At 43.5% G+C, this 27,374-nt stretch overlaps 1 protein-coding gene and 1 long non-coding RNA gene across 3 annotated transcripts in view; one reads left to right on the forward strand and one right to left on the reverse strand.

Annotated features, from left to right (window-relative positions):
* Positions 1-489: 489 nt before the first annotated feature.
* Positions 490-27,042, reverse strand: LOC148754712 (uncharacterized). Of its 2 annotated transcripts, none has more exons than XR_016019979.1 (4): positions 26,844-27,042; positions 3,329-3,516; positions 2,369-2,446; positions 490-1,361 (listed from the first exon to the last, which is right to left on the reverse strand). It is a non-coding gene; the product is annotated as an uncharacterized LOC148754712 (long non-coding RNA). The 2 variants fall into 2 exon arrangements; XR_016019980.1 differs by lacking the exon at positions 26,844-27,042 and adding an exon at positions 6,801-6,939.
* LOC109438476 (uncharacterized) overlaps positions 9,965-27,374 on the forward strand; it is a 226,723-nt gene continuing 209,313 nt past the window's right edge. The window contains exon 1 of the mRNA XM_088795022.1: positions 9,965-10,201. The gene's annotated coding sequence lies outside the window, so the exon portion shown is untranslated. The remainder of the gene's footprint in view (positions 10,202-27,374) is intronic.

Below are 27,374 nucleotides of genomic sequence, written 5' to 3' on the forward strand. Positions count from 1 at the left end.
CTTGGGAAAGACACCAGAGTGGAGCTCAGGATAAGCTCTTCTTTCCAAAGGCTTCTGAGCCAAGGTGTCAGACCCAGGGCTGTGCCCCAGGGGCAGTCATCTGTACCCTGGAAGCTGCCCGCTGGAATGTGGAGTCCTGGAGGCGAAACCCAGCACTGGGCTTGGGACACGTGAATTAACTGCCTTCCTACCTGTCTCTTACCTATGCAGCCTTATGCCACCATCCCCTCCTAGCTCCCGACCTTCCCCAGGGCCACTTTTAAATTAATAGTGTGCCTAGACAGCCTCTGTAAGTCTCCACATCTGGCAGCAGTAGGGTGCAAAGCAAAGGTTTATTTTGCTAGTAAAAGAGGCAGCCCAGGTGGACCAGACCAAAAGGAACCCAGGTCTGAGGGCTGAAATGTTGGGTATGGAAAGGCCACAGAGAGGCCAAACGAGTTCGGGGCTCGTGCTGCCTGCGCCACTCAGCCAGTAGACCTACACAGGAGCTGGGTTACAGAATAAGCGTTTATTATCAGAGCACCGGTGGCCTGAGAAGGCAGCCGGTTAACACCTCCAAAAACTGCCGTAACATTCTCAGACCAGCCTGGGATATTTAAAGGGAAATCTGTGTGTTCCTCCAGAGTCCACCTGATGGTCTGTATGAAGCCTTCCTTCTGGTGATGTTGTTCTCCAATGTGGTCACCAACCAGGATCAGTGATGATAGTAACCTGGAAGGAATGCTAGGCCATAAAGATTGTGATCAGTAAATGCAGGGACACAAGTTTCAGGGTAATTATCTAAAGCAGGGAACCAGGACAGGGAGGGGACATCCTAAGCTCAGGAATTGGGACAGGACATTCCAAGCCCAAACCGCAGGGGTGTGTGTGGGGGGGTTGATCAATTGTTAAGCTCTAGGGCAGGGAGAGGCGAGGCCTCTTTTGTGGGGGTCCCAACTGGGCCCTGTTTAAATTCCCCCGTCTTATGTTCATTTTATTTCTATAAAATCAATAAGGTTAGATTAGAGAGGAAACAAATAAGTATATTATAAAGACAGTTTTTAAATCCAGGGATACGGTGACAAGGGCTCTCGCTACTTCCTGCTGAGAGGTTGAAGTCCCTGCCTCTGGCTAACAGAGTTCTTTGCTATTCAGTTCCAGCGGGGAGGGGACTACAGAGGAACTGCCCTCTGGTTATGCGGCTACTGGCCTGTCTTGTCATCCTCAGGAGGGACGAGTTGGAACCCTGGCAGATGGCCATCTGGAGATGAAAACTGCCGTGTTTCAGATGACACAAAGTTGACTGAAGAAGAGCTTAAGGTCTTCAGCTGGCTCACAGGAACAGGAGTGACAGTCTTCCTTCTGGGGGCGTCCTGTGGAGACTGAAATGAAACAAGTTTGATTCAAGGGAAGTGGGCCCAGCCACAGACTCTCTGAAGCTCAACAACAGTTGGGGTGCTTGGGAAAACTGCAAAGGGTCCCTTTCATTTCTGAGCTAACCGATCTGTTAGAGACTCCTCCCCCTCCAGGCTTTCAGTAGTATTTGGCCTCCTGGCTTTCTGGGGCTACAATATGTAGAGGGGTTAGCCTGGGGGAGGTACTGGTCCCCCATATTTCCTAAGCGTCTGCTGAACCTCTCCCAAGTTAACACAGGACGTAAAAGAATTGAGGTCACAATCTAAAGCAACGGGCAGGCCTAGAGGTCTGCTCAGAAAACTTCCAGAGCCCTTTTTAAGTCTGATTCGTTCATTTTATATTTTCTCTCAGGTATAGACCATTGGTAAGGAACAGGCTGAGTAAAATGAGCCCAAGTCTAGGGGCTGTTTTTATCTTTATAACCAAGCAGATTTTAGAGGAAGAAATGGGTCTAGAGTGAGCAGTCAAGACAGAGTAAATGGCTCCCATATCAACCAGGGAATTAACAGGCTTACCTGCCACGTCAAGGGTCACCCGCATTTCCTCCTCTGTGATGAGCATGAGCTCTTTCTTCTGAGGAGCCACTGGGCACTTTAGGCCCCTCAGTCAATTACAGCCATTTGTAAGGAAGGAGTTGGTCCCTGTTACCTTCAGAATGGGACAATCCCTCCTCCAGTGCCCTTCAGTTTGCACAGTGGGCATGGCTGCTTTGTAGGCTTCCACGTCCAAAGCAGGCTCCTTTCCCTTTCTTGGGCTGCCAGGGTGGCCCTGAGGTGGCCCTGGCTTTGGCCTGTCTATTAACTGCAGCCAAAAATGTGGCCTGCCTCTGGCCTCATCTGCAGTCTCACTATTCCTTTCTTTCCTTCTTTTCCCTGTCATGGTTGTTAAAGGCATATAAACAAATCCCCTGTCCTTCTTTTAGTATCTGAGCCTCTATCAGGAATGTAACAGTGGATCAGAACCATTGTATTACCTCGCCAGGTTAGGAAAACAAGCTTCCTTATATTGGTCTCTATCTGACACCGAGGAGAACACATGAACTGCAGCAGTCCTGAAATACAGAAGTTTGCATACCTATTAGCAAAACTCAGTTCCTAGATTTATTTTTCCTGAGTAACTTACGATCTAATTAAGACAGTATAATACATAGAAAATTATTTTCATGACACATATAATCTTTGCTTTTCATACAGAAAACTTGAATATCATTAGCAGACCAGTAGTCTAACAAACTTTGTTTTATTTAGCAGAGAGAGAAAACTTAAATAATTTTGTACTGTCTTACTTTTGATACTTAAATTTATTTAAGTCACATTTAGTGTAACCATATATAAAATGTCTTCAAGATTTTTCTTCACAAACTTTCTATAACTTTCCCAGCCCCTTTTGGTTTGTCTCCTCTCACTGATTCAGAAATAATGATCCTTAGGACAAACTCCTTTCTTTTTCTTCAAAAATGTATTTTTATACCCTATGCTTTTTTTGAAAACATACATCATTTCCTTATATAGTAATGAAAATCTATAACCTTTCAGAGCCTTAATTTTTACTGAGAACTAATAGCAAGTATCCAATATTTCCATTAGCAAATCCATAAACACAGTTTGCAACCTTTAGAAGTGTAGGTTTTAGTTAGCAATATATCTACCAATTTTTAAAAATTGTATATTAAAGAAAAGTAAAAACCACATTTACTGACATCGTAAGTTAGTTTTCAGATTTCCTGTGAAAAGACACCAAAAGGTAGGTGAACTCAGACTCATCCAATAATTAATATTTCACCATTTTGTTATTTTGAAATACCTAGATATTCAATAGTTTTTAGCATTTAATTAACACAGCTTAGTAAAACTGAAATTTTTTGTTGTTTTTTTTTTTTTTTAGTTTTTTATTGGTTAATATTGGGAAACAGTGTTTTTTTTCCTGGACCTACCAGCTACAAGTCAAGTAATTTTCAATCTAGTTGTGGAGGGCGCAGTTCCAGGTCGTCATTGCTTTCAATCCAGTTGTGGAGGATGCAGCTCACTGGCCTGCCGGGGAACCAAACCAGCGACCGAACTTGTTGTCGCTATGAGCACTGCTCTCCAACCACCGAGCCAGCCGGTCGCCCAGAACTGAAATCTCAAGTTACCAACAGATGCTGAGAAACCTCATCCAAACATCCACACTACAGTATTACTGAAAAGTTTTATCTGTTAACATATTATCAGTTCTTAATATGTTAACAGATAAAACTTTTGACTGAGATAACATGAATTTATTTTTGTGAACCCAAGGCGAAAGATACCATATTTAATGTTAATAACCTTAAAAAAATTATCTAACTAAAAGTTAAACTAGCCATAGTATCCAATATTTTCTTAGATCACCTGATCATGAAAAGTACTTGAGTTTTTATTGTTTAAATTTATAAGTGCTTAATCTTTTTTTAAGCCAATCAATTATAAACTTGGCAATACATCTGGAGGCAAAAACATTATATATAAAACAGACAAACACACATATCACAGATCATATACATATGAACAGAATTATTAACAATTGCAGAGAGGTCCTGAGATCTTACAGTTATCCCTAAAATTTCAAAGAGGCTGGAACCAGGAGTGGGAGGTCTGGCTTGAGAATTTGCCGCTTGGTTTTAAAAGTGTCTTTTTTTCCTTCAGTTATCTCAGCCTCAGCATTCCTGTTCATTAGTGGATTAGGAAATGGGTGGAGTCCCCTTTTTGCTGAACTATCAGTTTAGTTCCATTCTTTTCAGAGTCTATCATAAAGGCATACATAAGGAATTTCACCCTATTTCTCAGACATCTAACAGAACAATTCCAATTGCAAAATAGTGTAATTTAATGAACTATTGAGCAACCAGCACTCTCCAGAATCTAATGTATACATTGGCCAAACAGCACTGTAATAGAACATTAATGTCTTTTTGGTCAATGGCTTATAGCTGTACTTTTGCGAATGTCCTAATATTTTACCCAATGGGCTCCCAGCTGGGATTGAAACCTTAGATCCCATGTTTGAGCTTGAACACATACAGCTACACTTGATATACACTCAGACACACACACACACACACACACACACAGACAGATCCAAGTATTTCCTGAATCAGACAGACAAACACCAGAAAAACTAACTTTGGATCCGAATACCAAAACCAAAACCTGACCAGGCATCAAATTGGGATGCGACATCGTTTTAATCCATATACACGGTCCGTTGACCATCAGACAATCGGCCAGTGAGCGAATACCAAAAACCAAATGTGGCCCTAAGGCCACCCAATGCCCAAAGACTGAAACCAAGCGTGGTGGCTTTCACAGTGCAGACAACATGCGTGCTTCCAAGACCAGAGGAAGCCTGCAACCAGAGCCCCTTACTGGTGGGGTATTACGCCTTGCTGGATGTTGCAACCTCACCTATTGATGCCAATGGGTCAGTATGACCCCCAGATGGCCCTCAAAGAGGAGCCGCAGATGTTGAGTGTAAAGTCCTCTGGCTGCGCATGCCAGAGCCACCCCGATTTCCAAACCAGAAATTAGAGGCAGGAAACAGAGCCAGCGCTTATTCTATCCCAAATATGCAGAAAAGGCGTCCATGACGGGCAGGCCCTGGCACAAACCCACCTCCACGAGCAAAATATCTCGGCAGAGGTCGGTCCTGCACCAAGGAATCTGCCCAGTCCCAGGCAGCCCCCGAGACCCTCCGCAAGCCGAGACTTACCGGAGGAGCCCCGAGGCTGTCCCAACTTGGTCGCCAGAAACTGAAACCGGAGGCAAAGGAGTCTGGGGCTCGTGCTGCCTGCATCGCTCAGCCAATAGACCGACACAGGAGTTGGGTCACAGAATAAGCATTTATTATCAGAGCACCGGTGGCCTGAGAAGGCAGTGGGTTAACACCTCCAAAAACTGCCATAACATTCTCAGACCAGCCTGGGATATATATGGGGAAATCTGGGCGTTCCTCCAGAAGCTATGTGATGGTTCCGGGGGTCTGCATGGAGGCTTCCCTTTGGCGACGTGGCTCTCCAACGTGTTCACCAACCCAGGAGCAGAGACTGGAAAGAATGCTGGGCCTTAAAGATTGTAATCGGCAAGCACAGGGCACTGTGACTAGTAAGCAAGCGTAAGTTTCAGGGTAATTATCTAAAGCATGTAACGGGGACAGAGGGATCTCCTAAGCTCAGGAACGGGACATTCCAAGCCCAAACCTCCGGGAGTGGGTTGGTCATCTGTTAAGCTCTAGGACAGGGAGAGGTGAGGCCTCTTTTGTGGTGTCCCAATCTGGGCATGTTTCAGAGAGACTACAGAGAGTTCTGCAGGGTCCAGACTGCAGCCCCCTGGGAGAGCTGGGGAAGCAGGGGGCCTAAAGGCATATATGAAAGACCTGGGACCACAGTGCAGAGTCAGCCAAGGACACCCCAAGAGATCCCAAATCCACAGGCCACGCACTCAGTCGGCAACTGTGGGCTGGCAGCAGCTCAGCACCCCACACCCTACACCGTGCTTCTATTTCTGTCCCCGTCTGACCTTCTCCTTCGGTCTCTGTCAGCATCTGTCTTTGACTAGGTTCAAGATATTCACGAAACATCTGCTCTGTCACACCCCTCTGCAGTGACACTTTTAAGCCCCTAAGGGACCGTATCTCATCCCTAGCTCCGGATGCCTTATTCACCATTTCTATCTGCCCACCTTTCCTGTACGCGGGGTCTCTGAGTCTCTCCTCTGTGTGGGGTTCCCCTATGTACGTATTAAATCTGCTTATTTTCTCTTGCTAATCTGTCTCATGTGTATGTGATTATCAGAGCAGCCAAAAGGAACTTGATGGTAGAGGAAAGTTTCTTCCTCCTTCACATAAGCAAGTAATCAGATAGTTAACAAAAGGTGACATTTGGGAGTATATCTACATCACTGCATCATAAAATAACATTCAACAATTAGTTTATAAACTTACTTATTATTAGTGATACAGGTTAGCTAGCATCCCTAGGTAGACAGGGAGGTCCCAGGTGGAATAAACAAAAGACAGCCATATCCTAAAACTCCAGGTTTTGAAATCACTCCTTCGTTCTAGGACGTAATGTAACAAGGCCTTGAGATTAATCATAAAATTCCTTTTGGCCTGACAAACGGAACAGATCTGATACATAAGAGTGGATTACTTTCCTAATTCCTTTAGGATGGGCAAGCAGAACAAACCTGGTAGACGAATTTCATTAGAAAGCATTAGAAGGCGCTAGTTCCCTTCTTCAAACAGCTCCCCTTCCCCAAACAGGCAAGGGAAGATATAAAAGTAAGGGCTTTTGCCTCTGTCACGGGGCCACCCCCATTCGGGACCCCCTCCCGCTCGGGAGCTCTGACTCTTTGCTTTCAATAAACTATCCTCTTTTTAAAACTCTTTACCTCTCCTGGGTCCGTGTTTCCATTCTTGGGTCTCACGAGACACGATCCTGGCCTTTACCCAGAAACTGCTGGCAGATCCAACATCATCCACATCAATTGGGGAATCACAGGAAAATATTCCTCCATCATTAGGACTGACTGATTAGATCAATGAAATATAGAACAATTTACCAACTTAACTTCTGGATGTGAAACTTTTATAAAGTTTCAAAGGTGGGAAAGAAGAGGACTAAAACTTGCCTTTGGGACTATTGATTTAAAGCTGGTTGTTAAGAAACAAGACTCAGAAAGAAACTTTGACCCCCGCCCCACCAGCACCACCATTTCTTGCCTAAGAGATTCAGATGGAAACACCTTGTTTAGGAAGGGAAACTTGGCATAAACTCCTTAGCATAAGGCAGGAAGACACCCAGTGGATACTGCTGACCACCCTTCCTCCGTATCCCATTATTTTCTGGGTTGCAACAATTAACCTTCCATGAGTGTGCCACTCTTCCTAAATTACCTACAAAGCTCCCAATCTTACTTACCTGACTGTCTTTTGAATTTTCACAAGTATGTGAATTCCTCATGTACAAATATTAAAATTTGATGTATGTTATTAATCTGATTTTGTTCAGTTGAGGATTAGTTCAGCTAGAAGAGGTTGTTACCATAGGCAGAGAGAACAGTGCCTCTGGGAGAAGGGAGGAAAGGAATGAAGATGTGAGGCAAAACAAGGAAAAGAGAGGAGATGAGATTATTCCTAAGAAATGGTGCAGCTACAGCTAATTGGAGTGGGTTAAAACACTATTAGCATTCCTGGCAGGGGAGGCAGGCTGTGGTGGGATCCCAGGCTCTGGCCTGGGCGCTGGGGCTGAAGGGGCCTTGGGGCCTCCACTCCAGGTGCAGCATTTACACAGGGAGCTGAACACCAGGCTCTTGGGGCAGCTTTGCTGGAACAGCCTCCCCATTTGTGGTAGCTGGACTTGTCTGGTGGATTGGGGTGGAGTCCCTCAGCTTTTTCCTGGCGTAAGGTGTCTTGTTCAAGGCTGGGCACACCCTGAGGTCCAGAGGGATGTCTGGTGTGGGAACTTCAGTCTTGGGGGGACTATAGGCATATATGGAAGACTTGGAAAAACAGTGCAGAGTCAGCCAAGGACACCCCGAGAGATCCCAAACCCCTAGGCCACGCAGAGTCAGCAACTGTGGGCTGGTAGTGAGACAGGTTAGTTAGCATGTCGTTAGGTAGACAGGAATGTCCCTGGTGAAATAAACAAAAAAGCAGCCATATCCTGAAACTCCAGGTTCCGGAATGTCTCCTTCACTCCAGGACAAAGATATGAGCCGCACCTGAGGTTAATAAATTATCTCAAATCCCTTTTGGCAAAAGGAGCAGATCTGATAGATAGGAATGGATTCGTCTGTTAATCCTTTCAGGATGTGCAAACAGGACAAACCTGATAGAAGGCTCCAGCCCCCTTCCCCAAGCAGGCAATGGAAGGTATAAAAGTAAGAGCTTTTGCCTCACTGGGCTTCCCAGTCTCTGGTACCCTCTCCCGCTCGGGAGCTGCAACCTCTTCTCCTTCCTCTAATAAACTATCTTCCTTTACAACTTTTTGCCTCTCCTGGTCCGTGTGTCCAAACTTCGGCTTCACGAGACACGATTCCGGCCCACACCCAGAAACTGTTGACAGATCAACATCATTTGGGGACTCACAAAAAAATATTCCTACATCAGTGGCAGCTCAGCACCCCACTCCCTACATTTGTCTATTTCTGTCCTTGTCTGATCTCCTTTAGTCTCTGTCAACATCTGTCTGACTAGGTTCAAGATATTCATGAAACATCTGCTATTGTCACCACCCTGCAGTGACCCTTTCAAGCCCCCAAGGGACCTTACTTCATCCCTAGCTCGGGATGTCTTATCTCAGGTACCCATCTTCCCTTTCTAAGTCCCTACTTCTCCTTCATGTAGGGTCTCTGATTCTCATGTGTGCATGGTTCTAATATGTGTGAATTAAATCTGTTTATTTTCTCTTGTAAATCTGTCTCATGTCTATTTGATTATTAGAGCAGCCAGAAGAACCTTGAGGGTAGAGGAAAATTTGTTCCTCCCCCACCAAAGCAAGTAATGAAATAGGTAATGAAAGGCGAAATTTGGGAGTGTATCTACATCACCATGTCATGACAAAAGATTCAACATTTTAACTGAAGTAACTTAGTCTCCGGACTGAGCGATTAGATTAATGAAATATGTGACAATCTTCCAACTTAACTTCTGATGTGAAACTTTTATTACAGATTCAAAGATGGAAATGAAGAGGACTAAGAGTTTTGCCTGTGGGGATGACTTTAAGTTGGTTGTTGGGAAACAAAAGACTCTGAAACAGCCTTTGACCCTCCCTCTTTCCTGCCTAAGAGATTCAAATGGAAAGACCTAGTTTAGGAGGGACCCTTGGCATAAACTCCTTAGCATAAGGCGGGAAGACGCCCACTGGAGCCTGCTGACCACCCCTCCCCCATGTCCCATTATTTTCTGGGTAGACTAACAATGAGTGTCCTGAGAGTGTGCCAGTCTTCCTAAATTACCTGCAAAGCACCCAATCTGACCTCGCTGCCTTTGGAATTTTTACACGTATGTGAATTCCCCATGCGCATATGTTAAAATTTGATTTTGTCTTACTCTGATTCTATTAATTTTATGACTAGCTGAGCTAGAAGAAGTTATCACCATAGGCAGAGAGCACAGGTTCACGAGAAGAAGGGGGAAGAAAGGAAGATGTGAGGGGAAACAAAACAAATGCAATCATTCCGAAGAAAAGGGTTAAGCTACAGGTAATTGTGAGGGATTACAACACTATTAGCATCTCAGTCAGGGAAAAATTCCTAAGACAAGGTGCAGCTATAGGTAATTGTAATGGGTTATAACACTATTAGCATTGCAGGCAGGGAAAAATCTCCACCCCTTGTGTCCCCGTGACAGTTCCTACAAGGGAATCCCTCCTCCCTTTAGGAAGGAGTCAACAAAGACACACTCTGGAAATGCCCATAGATCACCTGTGACTCCACTCTTGAATATTTCCCACCCTCATTCAAATAAAATCCTAAATTTTCTTTGTTCCATCACAGTCACTCTCCTGGTGGTCTTGTGCATGCCTGCATTTTGGGAATATATTTTCTTTCTTTTAGTAAATCCTTGGCCTGCTTGCCTTTGTTCATGATGCATTGTTCGTACGGCCTGGAATGACTTCCTGTGACGATACAAGGACCTCATCTCCTCTAACACTCAAGATGAGAGCAAAATAATTTTTTTAAGCCCCTACAGTATCGGGGAGACTGCAAGGCAAATTACTGCCTGGGGCACTGCTAGCGCCTGGAAACCGCTGCAGCTGGGAGCTCAAGGAAGTCTGCAGGCAGAGGTAAGCGGTGTTTTTGTTCACCCTGCCCTCCTTCCTGGTCTATTTCTGTGGGGTTGGGGAGAATCTAGAAGTGCTGCATGTCCTTTTCCTCTCTTCTACATGTATATTGGCAGGAAAAAATGTTTGTGAAGCTGGCTTCTTGGTAGTAGCAACTCACAGGTTTTCTTTATTGAATCTTCCCTCCCAGAGATGGTCATTTTTTGTGTCTATGTCTCTTGTGTCATTTGTTGTAAGAAGGAAATACCACAGGGACCGAAAGCCTTTGGCTTCGTTGTTTAAGCTGCGAAAAGGCTTATCTGTTTGAGTTGCTTTTAAAATCCTATCTTCAGTGGTCAGACTATGGATCCTTTGAATTGGAAAAACTTCTAAATTGGAAAATGTGTCAGAGAACTCTTATGACAAACAGCTGTTTGGACCCTAGAGAAAGACACCATTTTCAATACAAATGAATACAAGGAAATTCAAGTATATTCTTAATCTTTTCAATGAGTATTTAGCTTCTTGGGTTATATCAGATTCTAATATCGGTATTAGGTTTAAAAAAGGCAGAAGAGAAAATCAAGAGATATGCAAATGTTAAAAACCTTTCTGGAGATTTAAGATTTAGAGAACTGATGTTGAAACAGGTTTTAAAGGATTTAACAACCAATCAGAAACTTGACAACAAATGGAAGGTGATTTCTCAGTCTGATAGAAATGAGAAAGTCTCAGCATCTGCCCCCGGCCCTCTGCTGAGTAGATCTGAAATGTAAACACAGCCCACAACTGCCCCAGGCCTGCTGAGCTAAATAAAATAAAAACTTCAAAATGGGCACTTTTAACAATACAAGCCTCCCTCATCCTGCCCGGCTCCCCTTTTCCTGCCTCCTTAAAAGACTGTGAAGCACAAATAAAACCCTGAGTACAATCCCCTTAGCAAGAGACAGGAAGACTCCATGCAGGAGCCTCACAAAACTTTACCTGCTACGTGTGTTCAGCTTTTCCTGAGTTACCTGTAAATCTCCCATTTTTACATCTAACATCTAAGAGCCCACTCCCACCCTTGTCAAAGATATCATATTTACCTGATGTCTCCTCACTGTCTTTGGAAATTTCATGGTTATGAGAATTCTAGGTGCGCATGTATTACAATTCCTGGTCTCTGTCTGTGGGGTTGGGTAGAAGTTAGAAGGTTGCGAGGCTTTTGTCTCTTCTGATTTTAGATTGGCAGAAAAAAAAATCTGTGAACTTCTTGCCTATACATAGAGACTCTAGGGTTTTTATTCTTTTCTTCCTCAGATGTTCACTTTTTCGTGTGTCTGTGTCTTGGATGTCGTTTGTCCTAAGAAGGAACTACCATGGGGACAGAACACAGGTACAGGCTCCCGTAAGCCTGTCGTTGGAGCTGGCCCCACAGGCTGGGGAGTTAAGCCGTTTTGTCCAGACTGGCGTCTGCGGAGACCAAGTTTGCTGTGGGGCCCCGTCTAAAAACCGCTTGAGGTTTTTCTTTCCTGCTCCTCTGTGTCCCAGGAGCTTGGCTTTGTGATCGAGGAAGCTAATCCTCTCCGGTCCCCACCATCAGCCAAGTGCACTTACTCCATTGCACCTGGTTGCCAGTGAGATAAGCTTGGGTTCCCAGTGCACCTCTGCCTGGCTGTGCCAGCTCCCAGGGGAGTGTGTCCTGAGGGGCCTCTGCCCATAAGGGGCATCTGTCCCCCCAGCCTTCCTCACCCGTTAGTGCTGGACAGATCCCAGTCTAGTAGCATCTGCCGGGGACCACGATTTAGTGGGTTTTTGGCTGGAGGTGCCTCCTATTTTGTGGGAGAACTGAGACACCCTGTCCACCCCACAATCCCTACTGCCTGTGTGACGAAGGTCTGTGCTTTCTCTCATTGTCTTTGTTTACCATCTGCTCTGGGAGGGCTGCGTCCTCTGCACTCTGTATAGAGGGGCCTCTGGCTTCTTGGCCTGACCCTGAAAAACTTTTTGTATAAAACTAGAAACTTTTGGTATAAAGCTAAATGCCTTGCCAAATCACACCTTTTGGTTAAGTAGCTCAACTGAGAATACAGGTAGGGAGGTATTCAGATATGAAACACAACAAAAGAAGTCTGAATTCTCAGAATCTTTGCTTATGTCCTAAAGTATCTGATCATACGTAGATAACAAAATATTGCTATTAAGTCTTTTTGCCATTTATTTCATTTGAATAGTAACCATATTGAGAAAAATCTTCAATTATTGGATTATAATTTTTATAAGTTACAGTTAGAAAACTAATATTTCTAGTGTTTAAATTCTGGTGATAGAGTACTGTTAAAAGTGTCTTTCTGGGGGTGGCCTGTTAGCTCACTTGGTTAGAGCGTGGGGCTGAGAACACCAAGGTGGCCTGTTCAATCCCCACATGGGCCACCGTGAGATGCACCCTCCTTAAAAAAAGAAAAAAGAAAGAAAAAAGAAAAAAACGTCTTTCTGTGTTTTATAAAATAAAGCCGTAAATGACAATGTTAAATAAGTTAAATGTGTATGTTAAAAAAAAAAATCACCTGACTTAGACCGATGGGTTTATTTCTGGGCCCTCAATACCATTCCATTGATCTCTATGTATATCTCTACGCCAGTGTCACCATGTTTTCCTTACTGTGGCTGTGTACTAAGAATTACGTTTGGGAAGGGTGAGCCTCAACTTGATTTGGTTTTTGAAGATTGTTATGGCTCTTTGGCCTTCCTGGAAATTCCTATGAATATTAGGATCAGCTTATGCATTTTCCCCCAAAGGCCTTGGGGCCTTTTCATAGGAATGACACTGAATCCGTACATCCCATCTGTTCTGTTGCCTTTAACAATTTCCATCACCAGGGGATGGCCTCACGTTTATTTATGTAGGTTTTCTTTAATTTTAATTTCTTTCAGCAAGGAAAGACATTGTTTAATTTTCAGTGTAGAAGTCTTGCACTTTGATTAAAAGTATTCCTAAGTATTTTATCAACGTTCATGTGATTTAAAATGGACTAGTTTTCTTAAACTCCTTTTGAGATTATTCCTTGCTAGCGTATACAAATAAAACAGATTTCTGTGTATTGGTATTTTGTCATTTAACTATGATACGGAACATTATCACATCTCTATAAGGGATATAGATCTTTATATTCTGTTTTTGTGACCTGCTTCTGATTTGACTGGTTAGGGGCTATTAGTGCCCTACGGGGCTAGGGTGGGGGCTGAGGTGGAGTTTGGTGCTGACTTAGGGGTGAAGGTTAAGATTATGGGTTATAGTTTGGTTATGGTTTATGTGTATTGTTTATGGCTACATGTGTGTTATATGGTTTATGGGATTGATTATGGATTACGTTTATGGTTCATGGCTATGTGTTTTTGGTTATAGTTTATGGTTACAGTTATGGTTTACAGATATGGTTCCTAGTTTGTGGTTTCTGGAGATAGTTTAGTATTATGGTGAGGGTTTAGGTTGTGGTTTATAGTGATGGTTATAGTGATGTTTATGGTTGTAAGGTTTCACAGTTTACGTTAAGGTTTAGATTTAGGGTTAGGGCTAAGGGTTTAGTGTTTAGGTTTTAAAGATAGGTTTTAGGTTTGGGGTTAGGGTTAGGGCTCAGTGATGTGGAATCTGTTTCTTTCCTGACCCAGCATCTGTTCTCAGCTTCCAGGGAACTCATCTCAGTTGCTTCCAGTCCTACCTGACATATCAGAATCGACACCTGGATGGGGAAGATGAGGACACAGGGTGGGGACCGATCTCAGGGAAACTTCCAAACTGGTCTGTCCCCATTCCTTCCCTTTCCCCGGAGTGTGAACTCCAGAGCAATGTGATGAGAATAAACGGGAGGAAGAGGTCCTGGGTGGCTAATTGGTTATTATTTGCCTTATTTTAGGGTCCATTTTGTTAATGGAAATCATCCATTTCAATGCAATAGGTTTATCTTATTTTAGTTTTACTTCCTCCTCTCTTTTCAGAATTGTTACACTCAGCGAACAAATTCTGATGCATTATTGTTCACCAAAGTCTGTATTTTATTCAGGTTCCTGCACTCAGGCTCGGTCTCAGTGCTGGCACCTCTATCTGGTAAAGCCGACACCAGACAGGTTAATGCTGACAGCTGGGGTACCTGGTGAGTCAATCAGGGTGTTATGATAGGAAATGAGACCAGGAGAAGAACATGAGGCCTGACAAAGTCTCAACACTGTGCTGATGATAGAGGCTTTACTCTGCAGCCCAAGTGAAGCTGTTGGTAATTGTAGGCACAGGAAGTGACAGGATCAGAACTTAACTTAGAAAGATCAAGCTGGTTACAGTGTGGAGGTTGCAAGGATGAGAGAGGGATGGGAAGCGGGGAGACCAGTGAGAAGCCTGGTGAGAGGTGGTGCTGGCCAGAGCTGAGGCGAGCACCATGAGTTTGAAGAGGAATGGGTGTGAGAAGACCAAGGAGGGTCCGTACCAAGCGGTGCCCTGAGGATGAAGCTGGCACAGTTGCTGGAGTCAGCACTCAGGGGACTGTGGCTGTGTGGACACCAACAGGAGAGCTCTTTCTCCCACAAGGACACTATTTGCTAAACTCTTGATCCTCCCAGCCCATAGAGGTAGAGAAAGGACTGAGAAGGGAAGAGGGAGGGGGAGTGAGGGCCCATCACGTGTGGGGCAGGAGCTCACCTGCATCATCTCACTGACCTCACAGCCACCGGAGAGGGAGCGGTTATCCCCACCTGACAGGTGAGGAGACGGACTTTCTATGTCTTTGCCTGAAGTCACACACTAGTATGTGGAGGGGACATTCGCCAGCTCTGTGCCTGTGAGGCTCAGGCACCCTCCATAAGGAAAGTGTCACCCCAGACTCCAGTCTGAGCAGCCTTGAAGCTCCTGTCAGTTGTGACCTCAGAGGAAGGGAAGATGGGGAGAAGCAGAGCCTTGCTCTGGGCTGCGGAAGAAGAGATTTTAAAAGGGCCTAGCTCAGCTCAGGCATCACATAGCTGTGGGGGAGTCGTTGTCACAGGGATCAGATGCTACTTGTCCTGCGAAGGGCCAGGCCACCACCTCCCTTCCCGTCCTGTCCCCAGCTGCCTGCCCTGGTCCCACCCCAAAACCTGCCTGGGTGAGTGCAAGGCAAGGTGGACCATTAGTTATCTGCAGATTTTCCTCAATAGAATGACCATGACTCCACCCAACGCTGCAAGGACTATTTGAATCACTCTTTGTTTGTCCAGGACCCTGTGTGTGCAAGCTCTACTGGCCCATGTGGGCCCATTTTGGTCCTGGTTTTGGACTCAGAATTGTTAGAATCACTGTCCCGTTTCATTACCTGTACATGGAGATATTAATAGTTTCTGCCTTTTCCGGAAAATGGAACCAGTAGGTGAGCTAAGGCCTGCGAAGGGCCTGTAACAGGATTTATCTCAAAGAGAATGTAGTCCCCGGGCCTGGATTCTCATTTTAAGGCCGGTGGGCAGGGAAATGCTCTCTGCTGCCATCTCGTGTACATATAGGGAATAACACCTGGTTGCTGGTCACCAGAAAAAGTTATTCTCTGCTGCCATCTCGTGTGCACCTTGGGAATAACACCTGAGTGGAGGTCAGGATAAGCTCTTCTTTCCAGTTTTCTAAGCCAATGTGTCAGACCCAGGGCTGTGCCCTGGAAGCTGCCCGCTGGAATGTGGGGTCCTGGAGGTGAAACCCGGCGCACGGCTTGGCACACCTGAATTAACTACCTTCTCACCTGGCTCTTACGTATGCTACTTTATGCCACTCTCCCCTCTTGCCTGCGGACCTTCCCGAAAGCCATTTTAAAATTAACACCGTGCTTAGAGAGCCTCTGTAAGACAGCACATCTTGAGGAAGTGCAGTGCAAACTAAACATTTATTTTGCTTGTAAAAGAGGCAGCCCAGGAGGACCAGACCAAAAGGTCTGAGAACCGAAAGCCTGGGCATAGAAAGACCACGGTGAGGCCTGCATGAGCCAGACTGCAGTTCCCAGGGAGAGCTGGGGAGGCAGGCTGTGGTGGGATTCCAAGCTCTGGCCCGGGCGCTGGGGTTTAAGGGGCCTTGGGGACTCCTCCAGGTGCAGCATTTGCAGGGGGAGCTGAACACCAGGCTCCTCGTGCAGCTTTGCTGGAATAGCCTCCCCCCAGCACAGCTTTGGTATCTGGACCTGTCCGGTGAGTTGGGGTAGAGTCCCTCAGCTTTTCCCTGACATAAGTTGTCTTGTCCAAGGCTGGGTCCACCCTCAGGTCCAGAAGAATGCCTGGTGTTGGAACTTCAGTCTTGCGGGGACTATAAGCATATATGGAAGACCTGGGAATACAGTGCAGAGCCAGCTAAGGACACCCCGAGAGATCCCAAACACATAGCCCACACACACAGTCAGTAACCTTGGGCTGGTGGCAGCTCAGCACCCCACACCCTACATTCTTTGTCTATTTCTGTCCCTGTCTGACCTCCTTCAGTCTCTGTCATCATCTGTCTGACTAGGTTCAAGAAATGCAAGAAACATCTATTCTTGTCATCACTCTGCAGTGACCCTTTAAAGCCCCCAAGGGACCTTACTTCATCCCTAGCTTGAGCATGTCTTAGCTCCCTACCTCTCCTTTATGTGGGGTCTCTGACTCTCTCCTGTGTGCAGGCTTCTGATGTGTATGTATTAAATCTGCTTGTTTTCTCTTGGCTAATCACATCTAATTTTTTATTAGAACAGCCAAAAGAACCTTGAGGGTAGAAGACAGTTTGTTCCTTCCCCCCACCCAAGCAAGTCATCAGGTAGTAAATAAAAGGTGAAATTTGGAAATGTATTTACATCACTGCATCACGAAATAAGATCCAACAATTTAACTAAAGTAACTTACTCTCAGGGTTGAATGATTAGATCAATGAAATATGGAACAATCTACCAATTTAACTTCTGGATGTGAAAGTTTTATTAAAGTTACAAAGGTGGGAATGAAGACAAACAAAGTTTGCCTTTGGGCACGTTGACTTTAAGCTGGTTGTTACTGAACAAAAAACTCAGAAACAGCCTTTGACCCTCCCCCTTTCCTGCCTAAAAGATTCTGATGGAAAGACCTGGTTTAGGGAGGGAACCTTGGCATAAACTCCTTAGCATAAGGCGGGAAGACGCCCAGTGGAGCCTGCTGACCACCTTCCCCCATTCCCATTATTTTCTGGGTTTCCTAACAACAATTTACCTCCTGAGAGTGTGCCACTCTCCCTAAATTACCTGCAAAGCACCCAATCTAAACTCGCTGCCTTTGGAATTTTTACACGTATGTGAATTCCCCATGCGCATGTGTTAAAATTCTATTTTACGTTAATCTGATTCTATTAATTTTATGATTAGCTGAGGTAGAAAAACTTATTACCATAGGCAGAGAGCACAGGGCCACAGGGAGAGGGGGGAGGAAAGGAAGGAAGATGTGAGAGGAAACAAAGAAAACAGAAAACAAGCCTCCCTCTTCCAGCCTGACTCCCCTTTTCCTGCCTCCTTAAAGTCTGTGAAGCACAAATAAAACCCTGAGCACAATCCCCTTAGCAGTAGACAGGAAGACTCCATGCAGGAGCCTCACAAAACTTTACCTGCCACGTGTGTTCAGCTTTTCCTGAATTACCTCTAAATCTCCCATTTTTACATCTAAAATCTAAGAGTCCACTCCCACCCTTGTCTCAATGTCATATTTACCTGATTTCTCCTCGCTGTACTTGGAAATTTCATGGTGATGTGAATTGTAGGTGCGCTTGTATCATAATTTCTGGTCTCTGTCTGTGGGGTTGGGTAGAAGTTAGGAGTGCGAGGCTTTTGTCTCTTTTCTGAATTTAGATCGGCAGAAAAAATTATTTGTGCAGCTAACTTCATGCACCGAGAAACTCTAGAGTTTTCTATATTCTTTCCTCCCAGAGTTGTTCGTTTGTTCCTGTGTCTGTGTCTTGCATGTCGTTTGTCCTAAGAAGGAACTACCATGGGGACAGAACACAGGCACAGGCTCCCGTAAGCCTGTCGTTGGAGCCGGCCCCACAGGCTGGGGAGTTAAGCGGTTGTGTCAAGACCGGCGTCTGTGGATACAAACTTTGCTGTGGGTCCCCGTCCAAAAACCGCTTGAGGTTTTTCTTTCCTTCTCGTTCTGTGTCCCGGGACCTTGGCTTTGTGACCAAGGAAGCTAATCCTCTCTGGTCCCCACCATTGGCCAGGTGCACTTACTCCATTGGGCCTGGTGGCCAGTGGGAGAAGCTGGGGTTCCCAGTGCGCCTCTGCCTGGCTGTGCCAGCTCCCAGGGGAGTGTGTCCTGAGGGGCCTCTGCCCATAAGGGGCATCTGTCCCCCAGCCTTTCTTACCTGTTAGTGCTGGACAGATCCCAGTCTAGTAGCACCTCCCGGAGACCACAATTTAGTGGGTTTGGGGCTGGAGGTGCCTCACATTTTGTGAGAGACCAGAGACACCCTGTCCACGCCTCCAGTCTGACCTCCTGGGTGATAAAGTTCTGTGCTTTCTCTGACTGTCTTTGGCAGTGACCCTTTGGCTCTGGGAGGGCTGCTTCCTCTGTATTCTGTGTGGAGGGGCCTCTGGCTTCCTGGCTGGAGCTGTAAGGAGGCTGGTTGGTTGTGTCACTATTTAGTCCTCACTGTCCAGGGACAGACGATGGATCCTGGAATGGGAAAAACTTCTACATTTAAATTGTGTTACAGAGATCTCTTGTGACTACTGTCTGTTTTCTTGGTAAACCATCTTGTGCGTTCTCTAAAGTTATTACTAATTCTGTTAATTTCTGATCCCTGTGTGAAACCAGTTTGTGTGTGGTAAGATGTTTTGTATCTGTGGATGGTGTTACTAGTGTAATATTTGATCGGTTTGAAGAAATTAAATGCTTACATAAATTAAGAAATAAAATACAAACTGACCCAAATGCTTTTCAGGATCAGATGATGTGGTGAAATATTTGATATTAAAGCTGGTTTTAGTTTGTGTTTATCACATAGTCATGTCTGTGAAAGTCATTAGCATAAAATATATATATTTTAACTGGGTTTCTAAAAATAAGTTAGTTATCTGTGTTACAAAATGTGTCCAGAAAATAGCTTCGGTAATAACTGCTTTTCACATCTCTAATTTTTAACCAGTATGTAAGATAGATACAATGAAAATAAAAGATATTTATGTAAACTTTTCAGCGATAATTATATTGTAACATAAGCATTGAAAAGGTTTTCTACGTGTACTTGGTAATTTGAAACTTAACAGTTTTGTTATCTAAATTAATGATGGATATGTATTTAATGTCTAGACTACTTCCAAATAGGAGAAAATAATGAAACACTGATTACTGAAGATAGATTTATCAACTTTTTGGGTATTTATTGTAGTGGAACTAAATACATTGGTGAATTAGTAAACATGCCATGTGGTACATTAAAAGTCTTTGTGTGTGCTATGGGGATATACGTTTCTAGAAATTATTAATATGTTCATAATTATATCAATCTAAAGAATCCTGGAGTAGCTGCACAATTATTTACTTAATTTTCACTGCTGATTAAGACGGACATTGGATTGTTTAGGCCTCCGCTGTTGTGAACAGTGCTGCCGTGGATTCATGTATCAGTGTTTGTTTGAACATCTGTTTTCAATTTTGGGGGGTCTACTTCTAGAAGTGGACTTGTTGTACCACATGGGAATTTTTTTATGGGTTAGAAATTCCCAACTATAGTGCACTCAGGCCACCATTTTACATTTTCAGAAGGAATATTTAAGGGTTCTAATTTCTCCACATTGTTGCTGCCGTTTGTTTTATTTTTCTCAATTATAGCCATTCTGTTTCACGTGAAGGGGTTTCATATTGTGGTTTTAATTTGTATTTCCATCATGGCTAATGATCTGTAACATTTTAGTGTGCCTGTTGACCGTTTGTGTGTCTAATATGGAGAAAGCTCTATTCAGGTCATTTAAAACTTACATTCCTATTTCCCCAAGTTGCTCAAACACTGAAGTGCTGCAAGCTTAGGAGAACATGAACCGGCACAGGAGCCCCTGTGACATTGGGAGGGCGACTCCTCAGCATCTTCACCATTCCCTTTTCTACCAATCAGATGTTGAAAAGACTTATTTAGTCATTCAAACATTAAGTAATTTGGGTAAACCTATACACACAATTCTGCTAAGTGTTCTGCAATAAAATCTTATGTTTGTAGACCTCTCCCCATTTCCCAAAGCCCTTTCTGTATGTACTACTCTATTTGATTTTTGATTACGGATTCAATCTCCTTATTTGTTACAGGTCTATTCAGATTTTCTATTTGTTTGTGATTTTGTCGTGGTAGGTGTTGTGTTCTTTGAAATTTATCCAAGACCGTTAGTACATTTATAAGAAATTCCACATACATCAAGATTGTTTCCCACTGCGTACATATTCTGTGTACACGTGATTGTAAATGGTTGCGTATATGCCATCTCACGTATATGTCGTATTTATACACTTCCTCCTGTTAAATCTAGGTTGACTTCAACTATTTCTCTGCAATGAATATTCGAACACTGTCCACACATTTAATATCAGTTCCTCAGAGTATACTCCTAGCTGTAGAGTTTCTGCATAACTGGGTCTGTAAGCATTTTTTCCTGCTCTGACCACGTTTTTCTGAGATGATGTCAGGAAGGAGATTAGACTCAAAGTTTAAGTTACCAGTTGAGCAATGAGAATAATGTATGCACACAATTTTCTCAGTATCTTTCTATTCCAATTCCACTATCCAATAACCTATCTGCTCAATAGATGGAAAAATATGAGTATAAATATTAGTCTTGTCTAATAGCAATAAGTCTCAAGTACAACTTTATTTAAAGAGGTTTCACCATTATTTTTAATATGTTTACTCATGTGAGTTTTAAGTGTCATCATCAGAACTATTAATGAAACCCATTCCAGAGGCCTAATGCTGGAGTTCCCTCTCTCAGAACTCCTGCAGTCTCACATGAAGAAGTGACGATTAGAAAAGGAGCCACTCTGGGCTAAGTAACATAAAAGATTTTTTCCCCCCGTGACTGACAAGAGAGTAGGCTGGTGATCAGAGGAGGGGTTGGACTTTGGGCCCAACCAGCCACCTCCCCCCCCCCCACCCCCAGTAGTATCCTTTCGTTGGAAACAATCATGTCAACCCAGGAGCTTGTGCTCGCTCATATGTAACATATATGAGTTCCCACGAGTTCCAATGAGACTACTGGCTATTCTGGTTTTCAGAAGGCCTGGATTCTAGTCCTTCTCTCCCTGAGTACGGGATTTAATTCACAGAAACTAAGGTCTCACGACCCATGTGGCACAACCCTGCTGCTGTTCTGTGGTCATCAGTGTTTGGTGGTGGCTTGTGTGTGCGACAATCCTTGGTTGAGTTCATTCAGCCACTGCATGTGCAGACACATCACCAGCCCCTCTGGGCCCACTGGTACCCAAGATGCTTTTCTGGAAGCAAAATCTGACCGAGACCTAAGACAGCCTCCTGCGGTCCCCCCCCCCCGGGCTGCTGTGCTGCGTTTACAGGAGTAGCACTGAGCCCCAACTTTGAGAGGTCAGCATGTCTTGGACTTGGCCTTACTTGGCACAAGTCATATGTGTGGCTTTTGGAAATATCGTAATTTTGGAAATACCTCCCCTTACACTGTTAACATTCCTGTGCTGATTCACCGCCTTGTGAGCCCCTGATTTCCCAGTTTCTTTGGTAACAGTAAAAGCAGCAGTCATTCTGGGCTTCAGGTCAGACCTTTTCCTAATCCACCGAACCTTACTTCCACCATGAGCTGTGCTTTCTGGGTGATACAAAAACGTGAGACACTTAGATAAATGTAACGAAACGAGGATGGTCTGTACAGTGAGAAGTATACAATGTCTCCCTTATAACTCATAAGTTAGGTAGTAAGACAAACCAAAAAAAAAAAAAAAAACCACAATAAAAATATGTTATCAGATGCTTCACTTAAAAGAATATATAGGACTGACTGTCCATGAAACCCATGTAAAGAGGCTCAGCATGCATTAGTCACTACGGAAATGCAAATGAAAAGCCAAGGAGATAGTACTTCGCAGCCAGTAACACAACTAAGATAAAAAAATGTAATAATTGATGAGTACTGGAGGGAATAGAAACCTCATCCGTGGCTGAGGGGATTATGAAATAGTGCAGCCTCTATGGAAAACAGTTTGGCATGTCTTTAAAATGCTAAACGTACAGTTATACGATTCATCAAGTTCACTTCTTTAATTGAAAACCTATGTCCATGTAAAGAACAGATGTCATGTATAATAATTCACAACATGTGCCTGGATAAACAAATCGGGGTATAGCCACATAATGGAATTCTACTCAGCAATAAAATGTGACAAACTAATGACCACTCAACTGCATGGTTAAATGTGAAAAGCATTCTAAGTAGAAGAAGTCAGACACACAAGAGTACACACTCTGACTCCCGTATATGCCACTCTAAAACAGATGATGTCTAATGACAACAGATACGTCCCCGGTTGTCTGCGGCTGGGGGTGGGAGAGCAACGGACTGCAAACAGGACCACCATGGAACCACTGGGAGCGATCTGTCTGTTGATGGTGGTGGTTCCGTGACTATTCATTTGCTAACACTTTAAATGGACCCAGTTTGCTCTCTGTAAATTGTACCCTCAGTAAAGCCGATTTTAAGAAAAACAGGGATTTTTGGGAAACAAATCTTCAGCTCCAAGTGAATGCTCACAACAAGTTGTACTCATCATTGCTTATTTTAAAAACTACAGACACCTGACTATGAGGTGCCCCGTCTGCTGAGCCCTTTACTGCATTAGGTTATTTCTATCTATAACCGTACGAGGAACACAATATTCTCCCCTCTCTAGTTAAGGGAACTAGAGCTTGGCATTTTTAAGTAATTTGCCCAAATTCACATAGCTAGTAATGGCGAAGCTTCAATTAAAAAATAACTGGCTAGTGTGTGGCTGGTCTCAATACTACAATGCCTGGCACATGGCATAGCATCTTATAAAATCGGCTATTCTAACTGAAAAAGTAAATACGCCCTACCATCGTTACTCTCTTGGGAGAATAATAATTCTCTCTGAAAAATCACTCAGAGCTCCCTCGAACACTGTCCTGTCTCCCTCTGTCATTGTGTTGATGACATAATAACTAAAAATGCAAAGGCTACTAAATTGAAATTAGAATTTGAAGGGAAGAAAGTAATTATGTTTCAAACGTCATGTGGCACGTGAGTTACACGCACCATCTCGTTTAAATTTCACGGTAAATCTGTTCATACGTATGAACTTCCACTTCATAAGCTCAAAGTGACCTGGGCCAGGTTGCACAATAAGAAATAGAGGTGCCAGGGTTCACACCCAGATCACTTTGGCTCCATAATCCAGAGGCTGAACTATTTTATGAAACTCCTTGCTGCCTCCACCTCTCGCTAAGGATCTTGGCAATTTACTAAGAGGAATGGGAAAGCCCTGACGAATTAAAAAACCCCAGCATCACAGTGTCCAAAGCTATAGGCACATGGGGGTCAATGTATCTTAACATTCATCCCTTCATTAAGCACACACTGATGAAACCCATGGCACTGGCTTTCCTGTTACATGGCAGGAAATGAAAGAAATTGATTTAGTTAACTTTGTCCTTAGCCGAGTTCCAAACTAACTATGTTGCTAGTGTCTCAGCAGCTGTACAGGAATCAAGTAAAATCAAAGTAATGGTGTATAAAAACAGCTTTTGGTTGCAGTTGGCAAGTTACTCCAAGAATGAGATGAATTTAAGAGATGGATGGCAAGGGAATAGAGATTCCACAGATTTTGGGCTTCAAACAGTTTGAAAGACCAAACGCTTTTGGTTACGTCCATCAGCAACTACAGTTTAGATATTTTTAGTGGCAAAGTTCCCTGAATCACACAGCCCTATGGAAAAAGATTAGATTTAGGGTGTATCACCTTATAAAGAAATGAATTCTATCTGACTGTCTGTTAAGCATTGAATTGTGTCCTCCCAAAACTCATGCTCGGAAGTGATATCCCCCAGGCCCAGAATGCGGCCTTTTTTTGAGAAACGGTCTTTACAGAGGTCATCAAGGTAAAGTGAAGTCATTAGATCACCAGTCCGATACCTCTGTTGTCCTTATTTTTTTTAAAAAGGGGAAATGTGGACACAGACACACATAGAGTAAAGATGATGTGAAGACACAGAGAGAAGACAGGTCTACGAGTGAAGGAGACAGGCCTATAACACAATCCTTCGCTCACAGCCCTCAGAAGGAAGCAATGCTATCAACACCCTGATTATGGGCATATAGCCTCCAGAACTGTGAGACAATACATTTGTTTTTTAAGCCCACACTCTGTGGTAGTTGTTAAAGCAGACCTAGGAAATTAAGGCAATGCTTTATTTAAAATTGCAGCTACACCACTGGCACTGCCGATCCCCTCTAGTTGGTTTTTTCTATTTTTTCCATAGTACTTGTTACCTTTAAAAAAAGCAATATTTACATCATTTATTATGTGTTCCCCTGCCTCAATGAATTTATCACAAGGAACATTAGTTACCGATGTATCTTCTGTGCCTAATAATCGTGGCAGGCTCATACCTGACATTCGAGAAATATTTCTCAAGTGTTGAATGAATCAATGAAGACATCAGCCTTCATCCAGTGAATCACAAATGGGGAGGTGTCGTACATTTATCACCAACCAGTAAGTAAAGACATAGTCATCTTGCAGCAAAGAGGAAGGGGAGAGGGTAGTCCTTGGATAATGAAGACACCGCACTTGGCACATGGAGATACATCCTAACAGACAAATCACAATATACATAAAGGGTGGTATATGTGGAAGTGGGTAATCAGAGTCTAACATGTGCATGCAAGACCAAAGGAATGAAAATAACTGAGACCACTTTGAAGAACAATAAAAAGTGTTTTGACCTACTACTTGTCACGGCTCACCGTAATGCTGTAAGAACGAGACAGTGATATATTGGCCTAGGGTAATTCACCAGGACTTGGCAAACAATAGATCATAGTCCACATCTGTCCTGCTGTCTACTATATTTCTCCCCCAATGTGTTATTATGAAAAATTTCACACAGACAGAAAAGTTGAGAGAATTTTACAGTGATCACTGATAATCCCAAATTTAAGACATTTGTTGAATTTGCAGCGATTATTTATATTATTTCCCTGGATTTGCAAAAGCTATAGTCAGTAAAACTATTGCCACTCATTATGCATCAAGCAAATGGTACTAGAGTTGATTAATCAGTAGCTATGTTATTCTTCATGACCACATTCACAGTTTTAAGAAATGTGACATATTTCACTTCAGAATGTCCTCAATGGAGCGTTAAAAAATAATTTTATAAGATCTCAACTTTTGATTACCTGTCTTATAATATCTATGTAACAAATATTCCACAATTTGTATTTAAATTGTCTCCAGAAAGAGCACTTATGTGATCATTAGATTTGGAATCTCAACTTTGCATGAAACAAAATTCATGCAAAATAAATAACAGCATTTCTTGGCAATATAAAACTGAGCTTCAGATGAAAAATATAATTTTGGAAAAGTTGTATCTGCCACTGTGAATGTCACAGCTTCCAAGTACTTAAGACTGATGATAGTGATGAATATGATTATTGATGTAAAATGAAATGTGTTCACATTCATGAGATCTGCATAGGTCACTGAACCCATAGTTTTTTGAAATGACCAGTGCATGATGTTACAAAATCATGCACGAAAGAACGATTTAAAGTGCAAATCAGACCAATGGATTGTAATATAATACAGCAAAAAAAGATTGCCTGTGTAAAAAAAATAAAGACCCTCGCCCAAGACTGGAATGGGGAGGGCATGTAGGGGGAGCTCTCACTGCTACATGGATGGCAAAGCTGTACAGGAAGAGCCCCTTGGTTGTAACAGCTCTCCAAATTCCTTCCTGAAAAGAATCTCCCCTTTTCTGCTGGGGACTGGCAGCACGGCTGTCCATGGCTGCATGTCCTGGGTGGGAATTCTCCCTTGTCCCCCAAATAAACCTTTTTTTATGCATCTGCATAATTTGAGTGCAGACATAGTACCTGTAATGCTATTCAAAGTTTTCACGTTTGAAATTAATGGAAAGTAAATTACAATTCTACACAACAATGTCAAAACCAGACCATGAAAGCAGAAACACATGCATTTACTAGAGTCCAAGCCCTATGCATATGCAAGTTCACTGAAGGAGGTGAAGCTATTCACCCCTGTTGCAATCACCGTGTTATTAAAAGGCAATGTGTGAAGACTACATCAGCAGCCGTTGGGCCTCAGGTGACGTGAGTAACTAGAAATGTGTCAGCAGACACAGCAGGACTTATAATGGACTTATCCAGGTAACTCGAGAAAAGACAAAATATCATAAGCAACACAGTGGAATTGACATAAACCACATACTTCAAGGAAGCAAAATGGAGCTTAAAATGAAACCTACACGAATGGCAGTGAAAACAGTAAACAGCCGCTCGTAGAACAATGACCCTAAAGCCTATCTCGCTTCACATAACAAACACCAGCCCTGGTTCCACACCCAGCCCGGCCTCCGCTCTGTCCGCTGGGGCTCAACACCCCCTTCAGCGACTCGGCAGCACAGGAAGCTCCCCCTTACCTTCTCTTCCCTCATCCAATGTTTCTCTGGGAAATACTGAGAGAAGCAGGTACAGAAGGCAGTGGATGCCGTCCCCAGAGCAGCAGTGTCTCCACGGCAAACACCGAGCTGAGCAAAGCTCTCAAAACAAACTATACCTCCGGTCGTGGGTAAACATCCTGGCGTCTTTCGCTCTCCTGGCTCTCCTGTGAATATGGTCCGTGGGTCTCACGCTGGGCTCTTGATCTCCTATCTCGGAAGATTAAGGTTAGGGATAGGGTGAAAGTTTACGGTTTATGTTTAAGGTTAGGGTTAGGGTTAAAGTTTACCGTTCAGGGGTAGGTTTAGATGTTGGGTTTAGGGTTAGGGTTCGTGTTAGTTTTTTGTTTTTTGAGTTTTTTTAAATTTATTGGGGGTGACAATTGTTAGTAAAATTACATAGATTTCAGGTGTACAATTCTGTATTACATCAGCTATAAATCCCATTGTGTCTTCATCACCCAGAGTCAGTTCTCCTTCCCATCACCATATATTTGATCCCCCTTAGCCTCA

This window comes from Rhinolophus sinicus, chromosome 18 (assembly GCF_057876585.1).
Source record: "Rhinolophus sinicus isolate RSI-liver-muscle chromosome 18, RSI-T2T, whole genome shotgun sequence".
Taxonomy (NCBI): Eukaryota; Metazoa; Chordata; class Mammalia; order Chiroptera; family Rhinolophidae; genus Rhinolophus; species Rhinolophus sinicus.